The sequence below is a fragment of the Bos grunniens genome, chromosome 10 (assembly GCF_055505025.1).
Source record: "Bos grunniens cultivar Pamir isolate PY7600 chromosome 10, Bosgru_T2T1.0, whole genome shotgun sequence".
NCBI classification, from domain to species: domain Eukaryota; kingdom Metazoa; phylum Chordata; class Mammalia; order Artiodactyla; family Bovidae; genus Bos; species Bos grunniens.
The window spans coordinates 90,070,594-90,092,999 of record NC_141174.1 but is presented as its reverse complement, the minus strand read 5'-3'; the positions used below and the strand labels follow the sequence as shown (position 1 = coordinate 90,092,999).

Here is a 22,406-nt window from a genome sequence, read left to right as displayed (position 1 = left end):
TGAGGCCCCCACCAGCTCTTGCAAGGTTTGATAAGATGCTGACAATGACTACAACAGAAAGGAGAGAACAGAAGAAATGACAGCTCCAAAGACTCTCACCAGAGGTTAGGCCAGAAGCCAGAAAAGTCACTTGACCACCAAGACTGGATAAGGAGAGCAAGGTAGACAGGAGAGGAAGGCACGCGGGAGGTAAACCAGAGGACAAGAGGTCAGAGTCAGGGTAATCAATCTTTCCAGGGCCTCTACTCTATGGAACCACAGAGTACATGAAAGAGGTCTCCCCAGCCTGTCTTTTCCTTCGGTAGCAGGAGGCAGGAAGCCTAGGACTCAGCAAAGGGAAGCCCTTTAGGCCATGATCCCTGCCTAGGTGTCCTTGCTTGGCCAGGAACTCACATCTCAGGCCCCATTTACCCTGCCCCAAGGGTAGGGTGGTAGGGTAAATGGCCAGAGGGTCTTGTCATGGTTGGCACAGGGCTGAGCTAGAATCCCTGGGCTCTGCTAAACTCCCTGCCACTGGTGTCCTTCTAGCTCATCTCCTCCCATCTCTCCCGTTGAAGAATCCTTTTCTGTCCCCAAGAAGGACTGAGCAGCTAACTGCACAGGGCTAGACTGGTGGAATCTGAGCCCATCCCCACACCCTGCTCCCAGGACGCCTTTGAGGGAGAGGCTTCTCCTCTCCTTGGCCAGGACCTCAGGATAGTGAGGGCTTGGGAGGCGGCCACAGATCCAGACTGTCCAGGGCCTGGCCTAGCTGGGTCAGCGCCAACCATGAGTGGCCACCGGGGGCTCCTTCAGGCCAGGCCAGTCTGCTGCAGCTCCAAGCCCTCTCCTGGAACACACGGGAAACCCATCAATCACCCCCACCCTTGTCCAGGGGATCGAGGGGCTTGGAATCCAGTTTAGCCAGGCCATCTGTGACCCAAGCCTATGGCCAGGGGTCTCCACCCTGCGGAGGGGAAAGAAACTTGGGAATACTGGGAGGGGTCTGACGTCATGCTGGCGGCTCCAGAGGAAGGGATCTGTCTCGGACTCTCTGACCACCTCTCCTATGCTCCCATCATCGCCCCCTTGTGGCCTGAGGAGGCTTTGCAGGCCTGGGTAGGGATGCGCCACTGCTGATTCCTGGGGACTGGAGGACTTCACTGCAGCTCTGGACGACCCTCAGGGGCTGCTGACCCAGTATGTATGGGAGTTGAGATACCCAGAGTCTACAGGAGTGGGAGAGCTCACTCTCTGACCCTGGTGGTCTCCTCCTTGTGCTAGATACCGTCTGTCACTTTTCCCACCCAGTGCCTTTACAGTTCTACTCCTCAGCTTCCCATCTTCCTCCCCACCCATGTGAATGTCCCCCATCTGCCAATACCCCATCTCAGTCTCCCTGCTCCTGCCCTCTCTGACCACCCAGGCCCACCTTGACTATTGCTTCTCAGATCTCAGATGATAATGTTCAGCATCCTGTAATTTACAAGGCACATTCCTGATCATCATCCCATCTTCAGCCTCACAGCTGATCTGCGAGACAGGAATGATGACACCCATTTTACAGATGGGAAACCGAGGCTCAGAAAGGTGAAATACACTCCAGCCGTGTGCTCCTCAGTGAGAACATGCTAGACTACTCTGGCTCTGCCCGCCTGGTATACACATCCTTCTTCCCATACACACATTAATTTCAAAAATGTCCCTATCTAATACGATCCAGCTATCTATCATACTGTGGTGGATTAAATATGACCACAAATTCTTTGCAACTCTCCCATTATGAGGTAGAGTCTCTTTACTCACCCTTTTGACCTGGACTGACTTTGTCACTTGCTTTGAACAAAGGAATGAGAGAAATGATACTCAAGAGATCTTGCCACCTTCACTCGCTAGGAACATTCTCCTGAGATCACCATATAAAGAAGTCAATCTGTTCTCCTAGAGAACGACAGACCACATGAAGGAGAACTGAGACCCCCAGCCAACAGCCAGACATGTGAATGAGGACATCTTGAACTTTCTACCTCAGCAGTTGCATAAGCGAGCCAGGTAAGTCCAGCAAAAGAATGGCCTAGCCACCCACAGAATCACAGGGAATGATAATCATTGTTGTAAGGCACTAAGTTTTGGGGTGATTTGTTGTACTGTAACAGATAACCGATATACACACTCAGGGGCTTCCCAGGTGGCACCACGGCTAAAGAACCCGCCTGCCAATGCAGGAGACATAAGAGACGAAAGTTTGATCCCCGGGTTGGGAAAAACCCCTGGAGGAGGGGATGGCAACGCACTCCAGTATTCTTGCCTGGAGAATCCCATGGACAGAGGAGCCTGGTGGGCTACAGTCCATGGGGTTGCAAAGCATCAGACATGACTGAGGCAACTCAGCACACACGTACACATACACGCTAAGAGTAAAAGAGTTTCCAGTTACAAGAGACAAAGCACAACTCAGATTGGATTATGCAGAAAAGGGATCTAATGGTTGTGAAAACTGAAGTCCTGGGGAAAATTGGATCCAGGGACTCAAATAACATCATCAGGATTGTTCTCCTTCCAGGTCTCAACTGCTTTCTCTGAGATGGTTTTTTTCCCAAGGAGGCTTAGCAGAGTCTGTATTTTCCCAAGTTGGCTCCAACAATAGCTTCCATTGCACATGTTCATGTACAAGGTGATTGCCTTCCTCTGCCATCAAGAAGTAGAATCTAATTTCCCTCCCCTTGAATCTCAGCTGGCCTATGACTGACTTGTAACCAAGAACGAGATGAACTTTTAAGGCTAGGTCAGAAAAGGTCATACAACTTCCATTTGGGATGTCTGCTCTGGGGAAAGCCAGCTAACTTCCCAGAGACCACCAAACTGGAGAGGCCTGGTGTCGGTGTTATGGTAGGAGGTCCCAGCTGAGCCCAGTCTTCCAGGCCTCACCATGAAGGCACCAATCATGTGAGTGTAGCTGTCTTGGACCCTCCAGGTCAGACCAGCTCATCTACTAGATGAGTGCCACAAAGTGGCCTCAATCCAAGTCATAAAAAACAAGTCATTGTTTTTTGAATTGCCCAGTCAAGCCCTACATGAGACCCTGACCTATAGAATTCTGAGGCTATGAGAAAATGATCATCATTTAAGCCACTAAGATTTGGGGTAGTTTGTTATGCAACAGTAACTGAAACAGATGCTGTATCTTCCAGAAGATACAGCTCCTTTCTAGCATGTCTCAAATCTCCAATTGAAAAAGCATGACTTCTGTGTTGAGCAGAAGTCCTGGGAAAGGCTCTTTCTGAGCCCTTCCTGACCCTGTGCCCATAACCATGGGGGTAGAAAGCTCTGATTAGTCCACTTCTGGAGGCAGGGGTAGATCATCTCACTGGAATCACAGGGACTGACTTTTCCCAAAGAAAAATTGTGGTGCTGTCACCAGAAGTAGGAAGAATGGATGTTAGGAAGCAAAAAATGACACATACCCACCAAAAATACAACCACAAATATAAACCAAAAAGTACAACTCCTACTTCAGGTTGAGTAGGAGTCAACCTGAAATGTCTAACTACTAAACTTTTTTTTAATCCAGATTCTTTTTTAAAAAATTAATTTATTTTTGGTTTCGCTAGGTCTTTGTTGCTGTGTGTGGGCTTTCTCTAGTTATGGCAAGCAGGGGTTACTAGTCGTTGCAATGCACGGGTTTCTTGCTGCGGTGGCTTCTCTTGTTGCAGAGCACAGGCTCTAGACACACGGGCTTCAGTAGTTCTGGTGCATGGGCTTAATTGTTCTGTGATGTGTGGGATCTTCCTGGACCAGGGATCGAACCCATATCCCCTGCATTAGCAGGCAAATTCTTAACCACTAGACCGCCAGGGATTCTAACTAATCTTGATACCAGTAGTTGAATCTTGATATCAAAAACCACTTTAATAGCTGTCAACCTCAGCATTTACCCTCCCTTTGTTCTTCGGCAAACCTACCCATGAATCACTTCCTCTCACCCTGTAACCACATCAGCACTTCCCAAAAGAGCTGGGCAAAACTGAACAACTATAACAACTCCAGCTTAGAAAATGAAAGAAAAAGAAACCTTCAGAACTATGCAAATCACGCGGTAGCTGCACACACGGTGCCTGCTGGTCAACACCTGGTCTTATGAGGGTGTGCTGACTCTTCAAAGGTTGCGGGTGGGGACCAGATACCCTGAGAATGGGCACGGTCTGCAGATGCCCCAAAACATGCCCAGCAGAGCCCTCCACCTTGTGTAACATGCTCACTGTGTTCATGCTCCTTAAACTTAAAAATACAGTCACCTCAGGACTTCCCTGGTGGTCCAGTGGCTAAGACTCCACGGTCCCAGTATAGTGGGCCTGGGTTCGATCCCTGGTTAGGGAACTAGATCCCAACTAAGACCACAGCTAAGAAAAACTAACACGCCACAACTAAGACCGAGAGCAGTCAAATAAACAAGTAAATATTTTTTTTAAAAAAGGTCACCTCACTGTCCTGTGGTGCACTTACCATGGTCTCAACCTTGAATTCACACATGGCATCTCTAGTGCTCCCCACACTTACCACAAGGTGCTCACACCCACAGAAGCCCCGGTGTCTTCACCACTGACTGTGGGAGTCAGCATGATGCTCCCCAAGCTGTCATGGCGGGCTCAGAGTCACCACAGTGTCTCCACCACACTTCCAGTGTCTCCCACACTGAGACATTGTTCTGTTCACTGCACAAATCAGTGAGTTCACATTCTACGTGTGGACATCAGCGTGTCCCACAGTCCCCCCCCTTCCCTGTGTGTCTCAGGGACACCCCCACTCACAATTTTGTGTAGGACTAGGGGGTTCACACTTACCAGGGAGTCATGGCAAGAGTGTTCACACTCCCCTCCTGACCTGTCACACTCAGGGTGATGCGTTTGCCCCAGGTGTTCATCAAGCTCACCCTGAAGCATCTGACAGCTGCCTGTTTCCCGCCTGCAGCAGTGATGGGCATGGCCTGTATCAGGGCTGAGACGAGGCAGATGTCGGGTGGATGTCCTCTCAGACCATACATGCCCAGGACCCATGGCCGTTTAATGGGCTAGAACTGCAGAAAGTGGAATGTGAGGAGCCTCCCTCTTTCTAAGCAGAATATTTCGCCCACACAACACCTGGGTTGTAAAGATTTGGGCCTCCAGATGGCCCTTGGAAACAGGCAGCAAGGGGAATGGAAGTTAGAAAGGCCTGGGTGGGCAGGCTTAGCCAGACAGGGAGGGACGGCAGGAGACAGCAGACATGGGCCTGCACAGATCATCCTCGGTGGGTTGACTCTTTGTTTCCAGAAATAAAGCAGTGTTCAGTGTGGCCGAATTGAGAAATTACTCCCACCCCCAGGAGAACAATAGCTTTGAGGACAGAATGTTGGCCAGTAACAGAAAAGGCAAAGAAAGGGAAGAAGAAAATTGAATCCCTCTTCTTTTTACTTTATTTTTTTTTTTTTTACTTTTTCTTTCTTTTTTTAAAAAAATTACTTATGTATTTGGCTGCAATAGGTCTTAGCTGTGGCATGCAGGATCTTTAGTTGCAGCCTATGGGATCTAGTTCCCTGACCAGGGATCGAACCCCAGGCACCCTGCATTGGGAGCTCGGAGTTTAGCCACTGGGCCACCAGGAAAGTCCCCTCACTTCCCATTTTTAAAAATGGAAGCATAATTTTCATTCTGTAAAAGCACCCTTTTGAGTAGAAAATTCTATGATTGTTTACAAATGCACAGTCTTGTAACCATATCACCATCAAGATACAAAATACTTCTGTCCTCTCAGAAACTCCCTTTGGAGTCAGCCCCCTTCCCTATCCGCAGCTGCTGACCACCACTGATCTGTCTCTTTTCCTGTCATTTTACTTTTACGAGAATGTCCTGTAAATGGAATTCTTTGGTATGAGCCTTTTAAGTCTACCTTCTTTCATTTAGTATAATTATCCAGGTTGTTGCACGTGTCAATAACTCATTCCTTTTCACTGTTGAGAAGTATTCTATTGTATGGATATGCCACAGTTTCTTTGTTCGTTTACCAGTTGAAGGACATGTGGGTTGTCTCCCAGTTTTTAGCAATTATATTTTAGCTATGAATATTTGTGTACCAATTTTTGTATAAACATGTTTTTCACTTCTTTTGAGTAAATATCTAGGAGTGTGATTGTTGGGTTATAAGTGAAGTGTATGCTTAACTTTAGAAGAAACTGCCAAACTGTTTTCCAGAGTGATTATTCCATGTACTTTCCCACAAGCAACATGAGTTCCAACTGCTCAGCATTCTCATTAACACTTGATACTGTTAAAATCACACCTTTGGCTGTTTTTAAGCCTTTCCGATGGTCGGAGAAGGCAATGGCACCCCACTCCAGTACTCTTGCCGGGAAAATCCCATGGATGGAGGAGCCTGGTAGGCTGCAGTCCATGGGGTCGCTAAGAGTCGGATACGACTGAGCGACTTCACTTTCACTTTTCACTTTCATGCACTGGAGAAGGAAATGGCAACCCACTCCAGTGTTCTTGCCTGGAGAATCCTAGGTACGGGAAGCCTGGTGGGCTGCCGTCTATGGGGTTGCACAGAGTCGGACACGACTGAAGCGACTTAGCAGCAGCAGCAATAGTTGGGTAGTGTGTCTAGTTTTAATTCACACTTCCCTGGTAACCAGTGACGGTGAGCAGCTTTTCATACTCTTATTTGCCATTTCTATGTCTTCTTTGATGAAGTGTCTGTTCATATACTTTGCCCATTTTGTAATTAAGTTATTTGTTTCCTCATTATTGAATTCGGAGTGTACCTTATATATTATAGATACAGGTTTTTATCAGATGTATTTTGAAAGTATTTTCCCCCAGTAGCTCTGTAGCTTGTCCTTTTTTTTTTTTTTTGCTGCAAACCACAGCATGCAGAATTTCCCTGACCCAGGATCAAACCCATGCCTCCTTCAGTGGAAGTGCAGAGTCTTAACCACCAGATCGCCAGGGGAGTTCTGTCTTTTCATTTTCTTCCTATGCCTTTTGAAGAGCAGAAGTTCTTAATTTTGAAGTCTGATTTATCAATTTTTAATTTTATGGATTTGTGCTTTTGGTATTAGATCTAAACATGTTTGCCAAAACCATGGTCACAAAAATTTTCTTTTGTGTTTTCTCTAGGAGTTTTTTTTAATTTTTAGGTTTTGCCTTTAGGGTCTATTTTCACTTTTAACCAGCTTATGCACATGGTGCAAAGTCTGAGTCAAGCTTCATTTGTCGCATGTGGATATCCAATTGTTTTTGCCCTATTTGTTGAAAAGACTCTTTTCTCCATGGACCAATCCCTTCCCCCATACTGCAGCTCTTCAAGTCATTGATGCCTGCACCATAGAGCTTTCTCCATGTACAAAGGTCAGTAGCAAAGCAGGAACAAATGCCTCTTTTGCCTGATTCCAAAATAGGTCTGTTTATGCCCAGATAAGCAAACTTTTCAGTGGAACAGTTCTTTTAGCTTTCACATACAGCCCTTCTGTTCTCCCCAGGACCCAGACGTGGGTCTACTGAGAAGTGCCCAGGAGATGGCTAAGACTTTCAAGCAACGTGCTGTGTCCAGAATCATCCCTGCTCTCCAATGACTTTCAGATCTCCCTGGGGGCCCTTTGAACAGAGAGGGTTTGAATCTTCTTGTTGTTTAGTCGTTCAGTCGTGTCCAACTCTTTTATGACCCCATGGACTGTAGCCCACCAGGCTCCTCTGTCCGTGGGATTTCCCATGCAAGAATACTGGATTGGGTTGCCATTTCCTTCTCCAGGGGATCTTCCCAACCCAGGGATCAAACTCACGGCTTCACGTCTCCTGCATTGCATACGGGTTCTTTACCACTGAGCCGCCAGGGAAGCCCTTTGAATCCTCTGCACCCAACTAATCAGCTTCCATCAAACAGCAGAATACCCTGAAGAGGTAGCAGCTGCCTTTACCTTTCTGGCTGCTTTCATCTGTCATTTTCCTTAGAGCCAGATCATAACCAGTGAAGGAGAAAGCACACTGTGCAAGGGATTCCAGACTTCTGCCAAGGCCTGGCTCTTGGATGCTTGGGAACTTGAGTCAGCCTCGAACCCAGGCCCGGTCTTTTAATTTCCCATCCTCTGATCTTTCTGTTTTCTCACAGCGGCCTCTCTACAGGATGCAGGACAGAGTTGGCTGCTCTTTGGCATGCCAGGGAGATGAGGGGGCTCCTTAGCTAGTTACACAGTTTAACAAGAATGATGACTCACTCAGGCCCATCTGAATAAAAAGCAAGCTTGTAAAGACAGCTGAAGTCAGAAACTGAGCTGAGGCCGGCCAGTCTCTCACATGCTGCCTGAATGTTTCTCCAGAATGCTTCTTCAGTGGAGCAACTGCTTCTCTCTGTATGGCAGCTTCTCTCTCTACCTTGCTCATCACAGGTCCATCTCCTGTATTTCCTTAGTTCAAGTTCTACCAGGAGCCATTCTGATTGGCTCAGCTAGTTACTATCTCCACCCCTATTGGGTGGAGCTTTTCCCAAGAAGTGCACTTCACCAGTCAGTCACCTGCCAGTGGGTGGATAGGCTGGGTTTAGGTCAGATGCTCCGCCTGAGCCAATCAGTGGCCATTCCCAAACACCATGTAACAAGTGCTTTCCTGAGTAGGGAGCAGTGGGCCCACAGTTACAGCTAGATGGGGATGCAGGGTGTGGTGGCACCATTAAGGTTACAAGCACAATATGAGAGTTTATCATCATACCTGACACAGGCAGATGTGCCTGCTGAGCATTCCAGCCTACCCCCCTCTCCAGCCCCAACCTCACTATTCCCCACTTAGCCCCACTCTGAGTTGAGCTCTTTGCTCCACCTGGAAATGCTGCCTTCCTTCACCCGACTGTAAACTTCTCAAGAGGAAGGCCTGTGCCTTATCTCTGTGTCTCCAGCCCCTAGTTCAATGTGATAAATTCATAGATTTGGGACTTCCCTGGCAGTCCAGTGGTTAAGACTCTGCCTTCCAATGCAGTAGCTGCAGATTCAATCCCTGGTCAGGGAACTAAGATCCCAAATGCCTTGTGGCCAAAAAGAAAAAAAAAAATCAAAACATAAAACAGAAACAATATTGTAACAAGTTCAATTAAAGACTTTAAAAGTGGTCCATATCATAAAATCTTTTAAATAAAATAAATTCATAGATTCTCAAGAGGGAAAGGGATTTACCCAAGGCCATTCATAGAGAGAGAGGCAAGTCACGATGGAGCCCAGGTCTCCTGTTCCTCTAGGTTCCTCTAGAAGCGTCTAGGTTCCTCTCTGCCTCCAGTAGACTCCTTGGCATCTCACTGAGATGTGACGCTAGGGGTCTGCAGTCCCAGTTCTGGGTCCAGTGAGGCTTTAGCTCTGCCCTGAGGCACATCTTTCCTTGAGGATGCAGGCCCAGTCCTGACCCCTGAGCAGCTGAGTCCATTCTAGGGGAGAACATCCTGCACTGCTTCGGGGAACCTCCAGGGGACCTGCAGGTAGCCTGACCCGAGGTTCCCAAAGATTCTGCTTCCCGCTATGGGCCCTGTGATCCGTGAGGGCTGGAGTGAGAAACGGATGCAGACAGGCAGGCTGACCCAGCTCTCAGCTGAATGAGGGATCTGAGCAGCATCAGGTGTGATTAATGGCAGCCTCGGTTGCGTGCCTGCTCTGGGAGTGTGCGCCACAACTGGCTGTGCGGGGATTTGCAAGCTTGCCTGGGTGTGTCATGACCCCTGTGCACCCACACTCAGCATTGACCCCCAGGTACAATGTGACCTCAGGCATTTTACTTTCCCTCTCTGGACCTCAGTTTTCTCCACAGTTAAATGAGAGGATTAGAGGGGCCCTAGAGCTCCCTCCTCTTCCTCTTCCACCACTGCTCCTTACACTCCCTCTGAACCCTCCTTCCTGTTTTCAGCAGAGCAGCAGCCTGTCCCTACAGGTCTTCAACTGTGGGGGCCTCATCTTCTACCTCCAGTTCTTATTAAAACCTTTCTCTTGGGATGTCCCAGGCGGTCCCAGTGGCTAGGACTCCACTCTCCCAATTCAGGGAGTCCAAGTTCAATCCCTGGTCAGGCAACTAGATCCCACGTGCCTCAACTAAAGACCCCACATCCCTCAACTAAGACTCAGTGCAGTCAGAGAAGCATATAAAAATAAATATTTTTAAAAACCCTTTCTTACACAAACAGCTATCTCACCGAGAAGAAGGCTGGTACATTCTCCACTACCTTGTACATGTGTATGTGTTTATATGTAACTGTTTGTGACTATGAGTGTGTCTACGCTTTAATGTGTATGCGATGGGCAGAGAGGAAGGGAGATGATGGGCGCCCCCTCCTCCAGGGAGAATGGATCCATTTGCTGATGTCTCTCTGTTTTCCCAACACAGAGACATAGGCTTCTAGGGCACTTACCCACACTCCAGCTTTGTGAACATTCTTCAAATATCTATTTGTAGCGAACTCAGCCAGGTACCACCTCCTCCTCTGGGAAACCTTCCTCATAGCCAAGGACTGAGATAACTGCCCTTCTCCTCTCTTCAGGAGCCCTGTGCCCTGTACACTCCTCCCACAAAGCGTTAATCGCATTCTATTGACATTGTCTGTTTCCTTGCCTGCCCCATCTCTATGGTGAAAACCCTAGAGGACAAGGACCATGTCCAGTATCTCAGCACCTGGAACCTTCAGAACCTGTGTATCCCAGTAAGATATTCCACACTCAGGGGCCCCACTTCTCTGTGCCCATCTCCGCAGGGCAGGGCAGACCAAATCCAATACACCTGTGGGGCTTTCCCCTTGGGATCTCCACCCTAGGGCCTTCCTGTGGCCCAGGCAAGGCTTGCTCTAACCCTGAAGATGGAGGCAGCCTGGAATATAGGGTGTGGGTGACGTGACTGATCCCGCCCCACCCCAGGGTTTCCACTGCAGGGAGCCTTATTCCTTTTTTTCCTGAACTTTTTGGCCCTGGCCTGAACCTTGCTGGCGCCCATGGGCTTTTAATATTTTCCGTTCCTGGCTGTTGTACAATATTTCACCTCAAAAATGCATCCTCCCCCCTGACCAAAGGGCGCGCCTCTCCAGTGAAAGGACCTGGCTGGGTGAGTGGAAGTGACCCACCGCAGTCTGAAGCTTGGAGGAGGCCCAGCCCAGCATGCAGAGATAGAGGGGGCAGAAATGTCTCCCCACTTCTGGGGAGACAGGGCCAGTTCATGAGCCAGCCTGAGGCCTTGTGGTCCCACTGGAAGCCCCTCTGGAAGCCTGGGTGCTTCCAGCAGGGTGCAGGTCTGAAGGGGACCCTTGTCCCTTTCACTTGCCCTCTGACCCCAGGCAAGTGGTTTCATTTCTCTGAGCCCAGTGTCCCCACCTGCACGGTGGGGATGACGACAGTCCCGGCCTTTCAGGGTTCTTGTGAGGCTCAAAGGCCGCACGTTTGGATCATCTGGGAGCTTTAAAACTGGTAACTGGTGTGGCCACGGCCCGGACAGCAGTGGTTTGTAAAGCTCTCAGGTGATTCTCATCGTATCTCAGAACCACTGCTCTGACAGGAAAGCTCTTCAGCTGTGGCTCTGAAGAGCAAGAGCGCCACTCCCCCATGTTCCCGGGAAATATGACCCCAGGGACGGCGGAGACCCACCGTCAGGTTGGAGGGGAAGCACTTGGAAAAGGCAGGCGAGGGTCCTGCAGGGGCAGGCAGGACCTTCCCAGCTGGCCCTGCCCGCAGACAGAGGCCTCTGAGCCTCCAGCCCGGCCCAGCCACAGGCCGGGATGGACAAACCTGCCCTGGTGGCCCCTCTGCTGGGCAGCCGGGTCCTCCCGAGCCAGCCACCCCTCCCAGACACAGGCCCTGAGCCCAGATAGAGGGCGGGGGGTGGAGGGCACTCTGCTCTGTCACCTGTCACACCAGGGAAGGGCCGTGGTCACTGGAGAATGAAGGAGGAGAGAGCCGGAAGCCCTGGGGTGGGGGGGGATGTTTGGGGGCCTGGTGGGGAGAGCGACATCTGCTTTCTTCATCCTGAGGAGAGAGGATCCGCAGAAGGTTCCAGAGCCCAGAGAAAGAAAACAGCAGGAGAGCCAGGCGCCTGGGGGTGGGGGTGGCCAAGTGGAGAACAGCTTCTCCCAAGGCTGCCTGTACCCCCTAGAGCATGGACAAAGGCAGGAGAGGAGGTTGTCTCTAAGGGCCCTACAGCCCCTGCCTGGGAGCTTCACCCCGAGTCCTGTTTCCTCAGTGGAGCCCAGAGCCCTCAGCCTTCCCGGACCCCAGGTTTTCAAGGGGGCAGCAAACAGGCCGGAGCCTGGGGGGCTAGAGTCCCCATGAGAGACTACAGTCATGGGAGGAAGAGGGCAGAGACCCTGTTGTAGGGTTTCCTCAAGGTCGGGGTCCCAGGCTTCTGGCCAGAGGGAGGGAAGGAGGGAGTGTGGTGTAGGGGCCCACACAAAAGTCAGGGAGGAGGAGAGGACAGCTTAGCGGGCAGACTGGGCCCCACCAGAAGGGAGTCCAGGAAGAGCGGAGCCCACGACCACCACCTCAGGGAGCACTGTCCTGCCCAGGTTTGTTTTCCACCTGAAGGCACATTCCATGTAGGCATGGGGGCGCTCTAGGGCGCCTAGAGCCAGGGCTGTGGCCTCCAGGGAAGCATAGACAGCCTCAGCAAGGCCAGAGGGGACAGGGGACAGCTGAACTGGGAAGTAGCTCAGCCCCAAACGAGCCTGCCCCGACTCCCTGGTAACCAAGGTGCGAAATGCAGAGAAAGTTAGCTATGGAGCTGCCCCAAAGACCTTTTGTTGTTGTTGTTGTGCGGACAGCATGCGGGATCTTAGTTTCCCCACCAGGGATCACACCTCTACCCCCCCGCCACTGTCTCTTGCACCGGAAGCTGAGTCTTAACCAGAGAAGTCCCTCCAGTGTTCTTAATCTTGGGTCCATAGATGACTTTAGGGGGGCAAAAAGGTATATATACCATTTTAAATGCGTGTATCTGCATTTTTCTGGAGACAAGGTCCATGACTTTCATTAGATTCTCAGAGAAGAGAATCAAAGAGAATCAGAGAAGATTCAATAAAGATGATTTAGTAAAGAAATGTTCCCAAGAGAAACCAGTTAGGGAGAAGGGGAAGCAGGATAGTAGGGGAAGGGGAAGAATCCAGGAAAGAGTGCAATTTTGTGTGAAAACACATCCTGACTGCAGTGAAGTCAGGAATACATAGTAAGTCCCCTACATACAAACTTTCAAATTGCGAACTTTCAAAGATGTGAACGTGCCCCTGTGCCAGCTGTTGTACTGTACCACTGCATTTTCCAAGGTGCTGTAAGAGTAAACATATCTTCTATATTTTTTGTTTTTATGTATTATTTTCGTAAAAAGTATCATAAATCTATCACAGTACAACACTGTATAGCCAATTAGTTGGGTACGTTGTTGGACTTTTGAATGTACTCTTGGGATGGACCTCTTTTGTATGTAGGGAACTTACTGTACTCAGGCCAGAAAAAACAAAAGCTAGAATTGAGAGGGCAGTGGATTCTAACCAATGAAATTAGCTGTCAGTCTGAAGACATTGTTTGAACTTAGCGAGGTTGAGCCTCAGTTTTTCAGCCTCGTGGAAATGGGACAACATTTAGAAGTCCATGCTTAGCTGGGGGGCCTAAGACCACTTTTATGGCAATAAACTAATGTTGACTCTCCCTATGAGGCCAGGCCTGGAACTACTTTCCCTAAACTAGTTCTCAGAGTAAAGTAGGTACCTGAATAAAGTCAGGGGCTCTTAGGCAAAAGGGAGGGGGAAGAGCCATTGGGTAGCCATTGGGAAGTGAAGCCAAGGGCCCGCTTCACTCTGAGAAGTCAAGTGTGTGAACTTGACCCAGAGGAAACACCTTAGTGCCTGGGGAGGCAGGGGAGTGGGAGGAAGAAGAAGCTGAACTCATTTTTGAGTCTGTATTCAGATTCAGCTCCTAAATTGGCCCACTGAACTCATGTCTGAGTCCTACCAAAGGAAATAGTGTGATTTTTTTTTTTAATGTAGGATTTCAAGGAGCAGATAAATCTGCTTTGGGGACTCATAAAGCAAAGAGAAACATTTCTTCCTCCACAGCTCTTTGCCTCAATCAAGGCAGGAAAAGGTAGGCCACAGGAGATGCCCTACTGGATGCCCTGAGGCTATTTGTGAGTCCATAGGACCATTGGCCTGTGGATCCAGAAATACATGAGTGGGCTTTGCAGAGAGCAGAGAGGGTCCTCACCCACCTCAGTGGGTAGATGCAAAGAATGGGTGAAATTTGGTGCTTATTGTTTTGTTTTTATTCATGTAGGTCCATTTATATCCTAGGCTATTGAGGCCTGTGGAGCCCAGGTTCTAAGAATGAAAAATATCTCTTGCACTTGGTAGTTAGTAGATTCTTGGTAGTTTTAGAAACAGACGTTTCAGTGGGGTGATAGGGGCTGAAGCCAGCCTACAAAGGATAAAGAAGGAAAGTTGGGAGGTGAGGAAGTAGAGACATTGTTAATTACTCCTTGGATGTGGAAGGAAGAGAAGTGGTTACATGGTGGCCAGAAAGGGGAGGAGAAGACTCTTTGCAGAAAGGGAGAGCCTCAGGACTTCCCTAACCATCCAGTGGTTAGGAGTCCACCTGCCGATGCAGGGGACACAGGTTCAATCCCTGGTTGCAACTACTGAGCCCATGTGCTGCAAATACCGAAGCCCCAGCTCTAGAGCCCACGCTCCACGAGAAGCCACCACTATGAGAAGCCCGAGCACTGAAATTAGAGTAGCCCCCACTCACTGTAACTAGAGAAAGCCTGCATGCAGCAACGAAGACCCAGAGCAGTCATAAATAAATAAATAAAATTTAAATCAGTAAATAAAAGACCCTGGGTTTGTTTTTGTTTTTTGTTTTTTTAATAAATAAATAAAGGAATGGAAGAGACTTGAGCAAGTTGTTGGGTTAAGGAGAAAAAGCCAAGAGAATGAGGTCTTATGGACATGGGAGTGAACACAGGTGATGGCCAAGATCCCAGAATTATGGGGGAAATTTGTAGAGCTGGGCATCTTTCTCCAGCATGACCCAGCAGCTTGGCCAATCACAGGAGCAGAACAGGTGGACTCCAGGTATAATACAAGGATGGGCTGAGCCCAAGAGGATAGGAGTGCAGGGGAATCAGGAGTGCTGGGGAGAGAGGGATTCAAATGATCCTCCAGAGGTTCAGACTGGGAAAGAAGGAAGCATGATGAGAAGGGGCAAAAAGACTGGACCAAAGGTCTCCAAGAAGTTTAAAAAGGTCAAGGAGGAGATGTAGGGGGATTAAGATTGTCCACAAGTAGGAAGGTCGAGGGCTGTGTTTGGCAGTAGGATTTGACATTAAAGATTTCTGAGCAAGAGCATCTTACCCAAGTTATTTAACTTCTCCAGGCCTCTTAAGCTTCCAATTTATAAAATGGGACTAGAATTCCCACTCATAAAAATACTAAAAGCATTTTTTCTCTCTGGCAAAGCATATAATTGTGGTATCTTGGACATTCAGGCTCTCAATATTTGTAGAAGGATGAAGGGTCATCTGTCACTCCCCCTCTATGGACCCCACTTTCCTAACCCTTACTGATGGTTTGCTTGATCTATCAGTTACTGAGGGAGGTGTGTTAACATCTCCCACTGCATTATGAATTTGTTTTTATTTTTGTTTTCCTTGATTTCTCATTTTGCTTTATCTATTTTGAAGTTAGTAAATACATATAAATGTAAGATTTATTCCATCTTACTGATGAATTGACTTACTGACTTCCCTGGTGGCTCAGACGGTAAAGCGTCTGTCTACAATGTGGGAGACCTGGGTTCGATCCCTGGGTCGGGATGATGCCCTGGAGAAGGAAATGGCAATCCCCTCCAGTTCTATTGCCTGGAAAATCCCACGGACAGAGGAGCCTAGTAGGCTGCAGTCCACGGGGTCACAAAGAGTCAGACACGACTGAGCGACTTCACTTCACTTCACGGATGAATTGGACTTTTTAATCATTATGAAGTGACTCTGTTGTCTCTCACAATGCTCTTTTTTTGGTCAAAGTCTATTTTGACTAAAATATATAATCTTTCTTTGCTTAGTATTTGGCAGATTTTTTCATCCTTTTACTTTTAATCTTTCTGTATTATATTTTAGATACACCTCTATAATAGCTTATAGCTGGATTTATTCGCCTTGTCTAACTTGGCAATCTTTTTCTTCTTCTTTTTAAAAAATATTTATTTACTTGGCTGCCCTATGTCTTAGCTGCGCCATGGGGGTTTTTGTTCCCTGATCAGGGATCATATCTGGGCCCCCTGCAATGGGAACGCAGAGTCTTAGCCACTGAACCAGCAGGGAAGTCCCAGGAATATTTTTCATCTAACAGAATCATTTAGTCCATGTACGTTTATTAAAATACTGATACATACACAGACACACACATATATATATGTATGTGTGTATGTATGTAAATGTATATGTACTTTATTAATTTGTATTTTTCATACCTTTTCTTGATTTCTTTTTCTATTGTTTCTTTGATTATTTGATTTATTTTCTATTGTTTGATTATTTTTTCTTATTCCATTTTTCTCCTTTACTAGTTTGCAAGTTATACTTGTTTTTGCTATTCTTAGAGGTTATACTAGAAACTTTAATGTGCATATTTTGCCTGTTGACATTAACCAATATCTTTTATTTTCTCTTAAATAAAACAAGGACCTTAGAATTAATTCTAATCACTCCCCTTTTAGCTTATATATGACTGCTTTTATATATTTGAATTTTATCTTTTTTTAAGCTCACAAGACATTGTTAGTATTATTTATACAATATTTGTTTTTACTGATACAGGTACCACTTCCTTTGCTCTACAATCCTTCTTGTCTTTAATTCCTTCCATCTGGAATCACTTTCTTTCTGCTTGCCAGTGGCAAATATAGTTTTTGTTCATCTCACCGTATCATTGTTTTTTTCTTATTCTTAAAATATCTTTTCACTAGCTGTAGAATTCCTGTCTGACAATCATTTTCCCTCAGCACATTAAAAATACAATTCTACTGTCTTCCAGCTGTTAAGAAATCACCTGCTTTAGTCTAATTGTCACCACTTTGAAAATAAACTCCTATTCAAGACTTCATCTTTGGCAATCTGCATTTTCACTATGATATGTCTACTTGTGGGTTTCTTTTGATTAATTCTTATGAGGATTTACCAGGTTCTTGAATGCATGAATTGATGGATTTCTGGATGAATCTCATCCACTAACTATTCGAATACTACTTTTGTCTCATAATCTCGCTGCTCTCCTTCTGAAACCTCTGATTATATGTATTTTGGACCATCTCAACCTATCCCCCATATTTTTTAACTACTTTTTCATATTTTCCATCCTTTTATTTCTCTATGCTGCATTTTAGAGAATTTCTTCAGTTCTATCTTCCAGTTATAATTTTATTGTGCCTGATATATTCAATTGTGTCTAATCTTCTATTTGACACAACCATTGAATTTGTAGATTAAGATATCCTAAATTTCTAGAGGGACCTTCTAGTTCTTGTTCAAATATACTTGGTGCTTTTTCAGGGTATCTTGCTCACTGCTCAAATTTTCAACTTTCTCTTCTACTCTTTCAGCATTTTAAACATGTCATTTTATACTATTTTTCTGATAATTCCAGTATCTAAAGACAACACAGATTTGTTTCCACCATCTGTTGTTTGGTGTTTGGTGATTTGCAGCTAGAAGCTACTATTTGGAGCTTTCTCTGTGGGAATTCTTGAGACTTGGGGTGAAGGTGGGTTTTTCCAAGAGTATTTGCATTTGATTTGCCATATTCTCACAGTGTTACCAGATTGGGCCCACTTTAAATTAAATGCTGGACTGAAACTTTTCAGATCACCCAAGTAGTGTGAATTTGGGCTTCAAAAGACATAGATATGCTTTACAGTTGTGAATTTGCAGGGGCTATTTTATTTCTCCTGAGAAGAGGGACGTTAAGATAGGCATTTTTCTTTTCAGTCTCTTGGGAGGTAGTGGTGCTTTTATCTGGTCCATTCATTCACTGAAGTCCCAATCTTATGCAAGAAAGGTCTTATCAGACTTCCCACCTTAGAGACAACTTGAGTTTCTCTCAGTAGTGTGCTGGAACTGGCTCCTACCAACTCAGAAGAACCAAATACTTAGGAATTTCGCGTGTCAGTTCCTGGTACCATTGAGAGCTTGAAACTGGCTACGGTAGGAATATTTACACCTTGGAAACCAGCAAATACTAAAAACAGGGTACTTTGTTTTGTTGGAGAGCCAGTTACTACTACAACACTTATTTCTTTCATATCACCCCATTCTATATGACCAAGTTCAAGTTTACTGAGTTAAGAAATGAAAATAATAAAGTGTCACTTGTGCAAAATGAAAAAGCTGTAGGGATCTGCTGTACATGGTTGTGCTTATAGTTACCAATATTGTACTGTACACTTAAATTTTGGTTAAGAGGAGGGACTTCTCTGGTGGTCCAGCGGTTAAGAACTCACCTTGCAATACAAACATGGGTTTGGGAACTAAGATCCCATGTGCCCTGGAGTAACTAAGCCCATGCACCTCAACCACTGACCCTGTGGGCCACAACTAGAGAGTCTGCAAGCCACAATGAAAGATCCCTCGTGACGCAACGAAGATTCCACATGTGCTGCAACTAAGACCCAACACGGCCAAATAAATAAATAAAATTTATTAAGAGCGTAGATTTCATTATGTATATGGGAGAGGTGAAGTGGTCTCCACAATATAAACAAACAAATTAATTTAAAAATAGCTCAACTTACCTTTCTGGATTCTTGAATTTTAGGGGCTGAGTATTCCTCATTTTCTTGCCCGCTCATCAGTGCATTAAAAGTTTTTCTTCTCTTTTATCCAGAATTGTTTGCAGAAGGAAGCTTATTTAGGGTACTTTGTCCATCTTTTTACTAGAAAATGAGGTGTTCTCAGTTTTTTAACCTAGAAATTGAGATTGCTGTGCTAAATCAGTAGTTCTTAACACTTTGGGGACATAGGCATTTAAAAAATTTGATAAAAATGACAGCCTAGAGACCCTCCCCCTAGGAAAATACACATACAGGGGAAATGTATGTTTTCGCTCCCCTGAAACCATGCATGGCCCAAGATTAATAAACCACAGTGACATGAATGCACTTTGAGGTTCTTGCCAGAGCTCATTTTTGATGACCCCACCATGCTCTCTGCTCTGGGCAGAGTTTCTGCAAGTCTTCTCTTGGCTAAGTATGAGTACAGACTCTTAGATTGGGGCTTCCAGGATCTCCAAGGCCTCTTGGAGCAGGAAAAACTGAGAGTTACCAACCAAAATTTATACAGAGCTAAAGCAAAGGCAATATTCCCTCAGCCAGACCTCTCCACATCTATTCATTCAACACATCTATTGAGTATTTCTTGGACCCTGTTCCAATCCACTTCTAAGTAACAAATCATCCCAAAACTTATATATAATAACAATAACAACAATGATCAGTTATTTAATAACAACAGTTATTTTTTCATCTCTCATGGTTCCAGGAGTAACTGGCTTCAGCTAGGCAATTCTCACTCAGGGTTTCTCGTGTGGTTACAGGCAGCTGAGGCTGGAATCACCACTAAGCTTCCCTCAGTACATGTCTGCCAGTTGATACTGGCTATTGGCTAAGTTCTCAGTGGGGCCTTTAGTTGAAACACCTACCTGTGCCCTCTCTATGTGGCCTGGGCATCCTCACAGCATGGCAGCTGTTTCTGAAAGGGAGCATCCAAAAAGAAATCAGGCCAGGAGGAAACCATACTACCTTTCATGACCTAGCCTTAGATGTCATACTGCATTTCTTCTGCCACATTCTGTTAACTAGAGGCAAGTCATTAGACCAGCCCATATTTAAAGGGAGGGCAATTGGACTCTTATCTCTTGATGGGAAGAGTATCATAAAATTTGCAGACATGTTTCAAAACTACCACATACTCCTTCTGTGTGCCAAGCACTGTACAAGGCACTTGTGATAAGAGTGTAAGTTATACAAACCCTCCCTTATGGTCTAGTGGTAGAGGCAAACACTAATAAAATAATGTTACAAATATGTACACAACTGTATACTTTGACAGTACTATGGAAGATGAGTATGAGGAGCCATGAGAAATTATATTACACATTAGTATGACCTGGACCCAGGACTCAAGGATGAATTTCCTGAAGAAGAGACATTTGGGTTGAGATCCAAAGTATTAGTTGTTGCTAACCCCATGAAGTGAGTTGAAGAAGAAACTTCCAGGCAGAGGAAACCATAGGCATGGCCCTGCAACGGTAAGCAAGGACCTGAGAGGCAGCCAGTGTCTTTGGAGGCAGACAGCAGAGGACGAAGGTGTGAGACAAGACTGCAGAGGTGGGCTGAGACCCGGCCCCTGGACCTTGTAGGTAGGTGAGAATGTTCGTCTTTGGCCTAAAGCTGCTGGAAGCTGTTGAAGGGTCACTCACTGGAGCATGACATGAACAGATTTGTAATATAAAGGTCTCTTTGGCTACAGCATGGATGACCCCTGCCAGATGCTGAGTCAGGTCTGGAAGAGCTAGGAGATTCCTGTCCACAGTACATCCCCTCTCCATGACAGTCTCCCACACACATGCTCCGCTAACAGCAGCCTAGGTCCTATGCACCCTATACTTGACATCCTCGGTCCCTCTTCCCAGGCATAGGGAGCTCTGCTATCTTTTATTATTTAATTAGTCACTCCTTTAGTCTGTCAATCAGTTGGTACAGTGGGTTGAATAATGGCCCCCAAAAGATATGTCCATTGGCTAATCTCCTTGTTTGGGGGAAGACAATATCTTTATGAATATAATTAAGCTAAAGATCTTTAGATAAGGAGATCATCCTCGATTTTCTGGGTGGGCTCTAAAGCCTATGACAAATGTCCTTAGAAGAATGAGGCAGAGGCAGATTTGACATCAACAGGAGAGGAGGAAGTAAGTGACCATGGACACAGAGACTAGAGTGATGAAGCTCAGGTCAAGGAATACCAAGAGCTACCAGAAGCTGGAAGAGTGACAGAATACATTGTCCCCTGGACCCTCCAGAAGGAATATGGCCCTGCTGATGCCTTGATTTCAGCCCAGGGATCTGATTTTGAACTTCTGGCCCCCCAGAACTGAGATAATAAACTTTTAGTTGTTTAAAGCCACCAGTTTGCGGTAATTTGTCACAGCAGCCATAGGGAATTAATATGATTGGTAGTTCTCTAGTTACTTCCTGAGGAGCTTTACTGGCTCCTTCAGGAAATCTCCAAGTGTTGGAATGCCCAAGGCTATTTTAAAGCTGCTTCTTCGTCTATTCTCTCAGGGGGACTAATACTCCACTCAGCCCCTTCTCTTCACAGGTAGACAAAAAGAGGACTCTGGTTCCATTCCCATCTCTACCCCCAAGTCTTCCTGACCAGGCAGCCCCAGCCACTCAGCACTCAAGTTGGAAATTTGGTAGCCATCCTACATCTCTCCATTTCTCTCACATCTTATAAGTCTGTTAGTGCATTTGTTATTAGGTCTCAAAATATTTCTCAAATATGTCTGAAAAGTGATACTTGCACAGTCGTGTCCGACTCTTTGCAACCCATGGACTGTAGCCCAACAGGCTCCTCTGTCCATGGGATTTCCTAGGGCAAGAATACAGGAGTGGGTAGCCATTCCCTTCTCTAGGGGATCTTCTCGACCCAAGGATTGAACCCAGGTCTCCTGCATCGCAGGCAGATTCTTCACTGTCTGAACCACCAGGGAAGCCCCTTCTCTTCATTTCCACTGTCATCAGTATCTCTCACCAGTATGACTGTAACAGTCTCCTAAACACCCGCAGTTCCTACTCTTACCCACTGTCCCACCCCAGCCCCTTCTCCTCATAGCAGCCAGAATGAATTTCAAAAATTAGATCAGGTTGCAGTTTTTTGAGCAACTTTTTTGAGGTATAGTTAACATACAATTACATGTACAATTGGATATGATTGGAATATCCAGTTTGATAAGTTTTGACATATTGCATACACCTGTGAAATTATCAGTAATTTTTATAACCTTGAGTTGGGCAGAGTTCTCAGATATGTTACAAATAGTACTAACAGTAAAAGACAAAACAACAAACTAGATGATTAAAATTTAACACTTTTGCTATCTAAAAGAAACCACTAGGAAAATGAAAAGATGGCCACCATTGGGAGAAAATATTTGTAAAATATATCCTACAGATGACTTGTATCTAGAATATAGTTTTTAAAAACCTATTTATAATAGATCTAGAATACATTAAGAAAGAATAGACCCAGAATACATGAAGAATTTGTATCAGAATATATTTAAAAATACAAATGGATAAAGAAGTTGTGGTACCTATACACAATGGACTATTAACTCAGCTGTAAAAA

General features: G+C 46.0%; 1 protein-coding gene and 1 long non-coding RNA gene across 2 annotated transcripts in view; one reads left to right on the top strand and one right to left on the bottom strand.

The window, feature by feature from the left end:
- CILP (cartilage intermediate layer protein) overlaps positions 1–18,962 on the bottom strand; it is a 36,607-nt gene extending 17,645 nt beyond the window's left edge. Inside the window, exon 1 of the mRNA XM_086323013.1 lies at positions 18,791–18,962. The gene's annotated coding sequence lies outside the window, so the exon portion shown is untranslated. The remainder of the gene's footprint in view (positions 1–18,790) is intronic.
- Positions 1–22,406, top strand: part of LOC147365341 (uncharacterized) — a 47,696-nt gene that overhangs the window by 2,600 nt on the left and 22,690 nt on the right. The window contains exon 2 of the long non-coding RNA XR_015135455.1: positions 1,925–2,031. This is a non-coding gene — a long non-coding RNA (uncharacterized LOC147365341). The remainder of the gene's footprint in view (positions 1–1,924; positions 2,032–22,406) is intronic.